Source organism: Trematomus bernacchii, unplaced genomic scaffold, assembly GCF_902827165.1.
Source record: "Trematomus bernacchii unplaced genomic scaffold, fTreBer1.1, whole genome shotgun sequence".
NCBI lineage: Eukaryota > Metazoa > Chordata > Actinopteri > Perciformes > Nototheniidae > Trematomus > Trematomus bernacchii.
The window spans coordinates 63,315-68,848 of NW_022987810.1; the positions used below are offsets into that span (position 1 = coordinate 63,315).

Here is a 5,534-nt window from a genome sequence, read left to right on the forward strand (position 1 = left end):
TAACCCGTGTGTATTTTATATTTTACATTTGACATATTTGTTTTATATTTGACATATTTTAACATTTGGGTTGTTGTGATTTTTATTACCAGCACTTTTTTTTAATAAACTTTTATTGGTTTTACTACAGGAGTTTTTAAATAGGTGCTAACCCAAAACCCTAACCAAGGCACTGCTATGGGTAAGAAGTTTGCTCCTGCCTATGCTAACATTTTTATGGCAGAGTGGGAAACCTCTGCCCTGTCCTCCTGACAAAAAACTCCCACATATTATTTTAGATATCTGGATGACATCTGGGGCGTGTGGTCTCACTCAAAGGAGAATTTTGATTTATTTGTTATCACTCTGAATAACCACAACAAATCCATCTCACTAAAATCCACCACCAGCTGCACCTCAGTGGATTTTTCTGGATACCACCACATTCAAAGACAGACACCCACGCCCTGCTCCACAAAGCCCCCATCCGAAGCACACTTATGCGGGATTGTTTAAATCACAGCTTTTGAGATTCCATAGAATATGCAGTGACAAAGAGGATTTTAAAAGGGCCACCAAAACGCTTTTTGGAGCATTGACCACTAGAGGGTACTCTCGTTCCTTTCTGAGAAAATGCTTTAAAACTTTTCAACAGACCAAACCCTGTCTGGTCTCCTCCATACTGCCTTTTATCACTACATATTCCCAGTCAGCTGTTAAACTAGTTAGAGTCATCAAATCCAACTTTCAAAACATTATAGGAAAAACTGACATTTTGCAAGACCACAGTATAATTGCAACGTTTAGGAAAAACAGAAACCTGCATTCTTACCTGGTCAAAGCAAAGATACAACCCATATTGACCCCAAAATCCAGGGGTCACGGGGATTTCTTTCAGCACCAAACCTGGTTATGCAGCAAATCTAACAACAATGTTTATAAAACACAGGATCTGGGCAGCCTACAATCTAAAAACTGTGTACCTTATTCCATGTAAACATTGTGGATTACAGTATGTGGGTAAAACTGGTAACACCATTTTTACAAGGTTCACTCAACATAAATATAACATTTTTAGAAGAAAAAACACACTTACCCCATTAGTTAATCACTTCCTGCTCCATGGATGGCAATCCGTTCAAGCAGCGGTCCTGGAGTCCAACTCCAGATGGACGGTGGCCCAGAGACCCAGGTGTGAGAGACTTTGGATAGCCAGGTTCGACACAGTGTACCCCAGGGGCCTGAATTAGAGATAGACATGCCTCGATGTGTGCCTCGATTGAATCCTGTCGCTATTCAAAATCTTGAACGCCTAACCAACCACAGTTAAATGTGGTTGATGGGCTGCGTTGGCCGGCTCAGAGGCAGGAACCGCCACGCAGTGTCCTTTGTCGCCGCAAGACTCCCCTGCCTCTGACCCATCCAACTCATACTTACCTGGCAGGGGAGATACCATGATCACCAAGGTGGTTCACCCAGGGCGAGGCTCGGCCATTGCACCCAGGCTATGCTGACCACTGCGAATGGCAATCGGCCTTATCGAAGAGCAATTGTAAGTGACGCCATTAGCCCACATTTTTAGAAAAGAAATGACATTTGACCCACTGACCTACATAACCACGGATCATTTACAGTGTGGTCAAAGTGTGATGTGAACACCTTCATGTTGTTGTCAATCAATCAGTTTATATAGTTATAAATATACTAGGTCTATTTTCACCAAATGTATTAAGAAGTGAGCACCTTGCATTTAATTGAGTGCTCTTATGAGGTGAATCCAGAATATTGCATTACTGTTTTCTCTCATTATTAATTGTGCTTGTATTCCATATCTTTAGTGTGAAAGTGAAAATGTCATTTCACAATGACTTTTTTTATACTTATTTATGAGCATTAACAATATGTATGTATTCATTATGCGTGAAATTGGACCTTTAAAATGTGCTATATTTATTATGATATAATGCTGTATAACAACACAATATCAACTATTCTTTTTAAAAGTATATAATTGTTGTGATTTATTCCCATTACTGTCGTGTTTTTCTTTTCCAATCAGATGTGAGAATTCTTTCTTCTCCCTAATGACATTTGGGAGAAGTCATGTCACTGCTATCTTTGTAAAGGCACAGACTTTTGTATTATTTGTATCTATTCAATATGTGTGTATTTGTATAAATAACTTCTACATAATTCATGATATTTATTCATTAATGTACTTATTGTTTCCATTGAAATAAAGCTTATTTCATTCAAATAAATGTGTCTTTTCTTCAGTGACATATCTTTATGGATTTCCTTATGACTTGAGAGTCTGATTTTAGGGTTTAATATTTTCTGATTCTGACTCAAGCAACTTAAATGTTTGCTTTTGGGCAAAGTCATCTGAACATTTTGTACTGTGCAAGTAATGTGGCACTCCTTTGTCCCTATATTTAGATAAACAAATTAATCCCCATTATTGCATTTAATAATTCATATTTCACGACTCACTGTTACTGTAGCACTGACCACTTTATTGTATAAAGTGCATTCAATTGAAAACACCATTGTGTTACAGTTAAATTATGTACAATTATAAACACAATCATGTACATAAAACTATTTACACTTTTTACATTAATGATATACATATGAATGAAAACTATTTACAATATACATAAAATATAAAACTCAACATGAAAAATAATAATGATAACACAGCAAGTTGAAAAACATTAAAATGACCAGTGGCGGCTCGTGGCCTTTTTTTTTGGTGGGGCTCTTGACATATAGAATCAAACGGACCCGGGGGGTCCGGGTGGATTCCCCCCCGGCAATTTTTTTCGAGAAATGACCCCTTAAATTATGACTTCTGGTGATGTTAGAGAACTGGTCTTTGTTTTTTTCTTTCTTCAAACTGTTCATGTGTTATGAACCAACACCTCCACCAAGTGGCTTTACAGTGAACTGCATGTGGGATATAAAAACTGTTGATAATGTGTTTCTGGTCATTAATAGCATCTTTTCAGTAGCATTAATTATAAATATTTAAGTGGTTCAATACAAGTCACTACAGCATTTCAAAGTGAACTGTGAATAAATGCAATTTAAAAAAAAGAACCACAGCACAAAACGTCATACATTGTGTTTTTTCTTTGTTTCTCTGAGGATTATTTACAAACAGGCTTATTTACATATAGCAATAACTCAGAAATGAAAAAGCTACATCGTCTAACACGAACAACCAGTTAGCATAATGATAATATATGTGTTATGTACAATGTAACTGGCAAGGCTAGAGCAAGAAAGAACATAAAGTTAGCAAAAGGTTTAAATAACTTCAAGTATCTGTCTTCAGATTACATGGAGGTTTTAGTCCGATGGGAAGCAGATTTTAAGCGACACTCTTTGTTTGAAGAGCAAGCATGGGAAACAAAAGACAGCATTTACCTGTTTGCATCCAGCTAGCCAAGCCTTTTTGGTGTACCAGCTACGTGCGAAGCCTCGTGTATAAGTTTTGTCTTTTTCACGAGATTGCTGCGATATATTCAAATCGGGTTGGTCCGGTCCAAGGTCTTTAAGCAACAATTTATCTGCCAAATTTCTCCTTTCGAAAGGATTGGAGATTAGCTCTTGAACGGAATTAGGCGGGGACCGAGGTCCGGAGACTCCACCTGCACACAAAGCCATCCTCATCAACTACTGCGTCACCCGGATACGAGTCACTGTCCAAACTACTCACAGACTGCACCGGGCGCTGACATTGGCGCCCGGTGACCATCAGATTTGACGACGCTGATTGGCTGAAATTATGTTTCGGCGGCATAGTTTACAGATAGCAACAGTCAGCTGCTAGTGGCTGCTGCTGCACTGGTTGAGGGCTGAGGGCTCCTCTCTTAGCGCCCAGACGAGAGAAGGTAATGATACACGGGCAAGGCCAGGCAGGAAACATGTGACTTATCAGTAACTTTAGACATCGTAACACAATTTTAAACGAGATTTTATTGTATATTATACATTTTACTGATACCAATTATATAATATTTATCTTGTTCATTAAAAAAAAAAAATTAAATTTTTTTTTTTTTTTTTAAATATATTTTTTATTTTTATTTTTAATATGGGAAGAGGTGGGGCGGCGCCCCTAGCGCCCCTAGCGCCCCTATGGACCAGCCGCCACTGAAAATGACTATTTACAATATTTACATAGCAACAGGTTATTGCTTCAACGTGTCAACAACAGATGTAAAATGTTCAAAGCTGTTGTACACCGTGTTCTCCAGACCCTTTGATGGAGACATCCTCTTCACAGCGCAGAAGACTTTCCTTTTGTATTTGTTGTGCCCCTGGGTGGGTTGGCCACAGCATGTGCACGCCGGCAGCTTTTGAACCCGGGACACTTTGGCTCCTACTCCTGAGGGCTCGTCCATAACCTTGCGCTTGTACAGCGTAGATCTTGCCCAGGATGAAGGACTGCACTCAAGAGTAGCCGGTATTTCAGGCATTGTTGGGGGGAAAGATGTAACAGCCTAGTGAGGCCTGTTAACATCAAAATTATATTAAAAGATTCGGATTCCCGGCCACATCAATACAGCGAGAAGGACAGCACAATATGTGTAAAATTGTTTATTTATTATACAAAGTTACTTTAAAACACTCCTTTGATAAATACTTAAATAGCGTAAGGTTAAAATAATGTTCAATGAATGTAAACCAGTTACTTAGAAAATACAATACTGAAAGTCCTGTCCGCTTAAAACCGAACTCCACTCCGGTTTCCCTTTTAGCCAGGCAGAAGGTGTATCTCAATGTTCAAGTCCCGTCCAGGAAATCCAGTGCCAGGATTTACACTTTGCCAGCCCGCCGCACTCTGTCCGTCAGCCTCTGGTCGCGGAGCCCTCGGTAAACAAACAAAAGGAGACTCACCCCTAGATTCCACCGGGTCCGTCTGCGCCGCATTGTGGTTTTGGTCCGGCCTCCTCCGGCGTCATACCCTACCAGGCGCGTTTCAGAAGCATTTCAGAAGCGGAGCGTCTTGCCTGCCGGCTCGCAGTTTTTGTTGATTTGGGCATATTTCCTGGACAGGCTACTTTGTACAGACAAAGTTAATAATAACTGTAATATTCCAGTTATAAACGACATGAATCAAAGACGTGTTGCTGTATTTTAGTGGTAAAAAAATGCATTCATCATCATAATTATTCTATATATATAATTTACACAGTGCCTGTAAACCGGAGGAGAACGCTGGCATTTCTCCTCCTACTTGAAAGACTACGGAGGGATAGGGTCTGCAAAATTAGTTTGTGTGTGTGTATATATCTATATATATATGCTATATATGCTCTGAAAGTTCCACTTCCTGCCTGCCCGACCTTACGTTACGGCTGCGCCGCGACAAAAATAGGATTCGATCCTAATTTCAGAGGAGCCCTGCGCCGAGCCGCTTCTGGGACGCTTCTGAGCCGTAACGCGCCGCGTGTGGTGGAATAGCACCCATTGACTAGAGTCGCCGCGATCGCCGTGAGCAGCGCGGCGCAGCCATAACGCGCCCGTAACGCGCCCGTAACGCG

The 5,534-nt window shown here is 40.3% G+C and overlaps 1 pseudogene; it reads left to right on the forward strand.

The window, feature by feature from the left end:
* The first annotated feature begins 1,408 nt into the window (after positions 1-1,408).
* Positions 1,409-1,558, forward strand: LOC117498757 (annotated as a pseudogene).
* Positions 1,559-5,534: the final 3,976 nt, after the last annotated feature.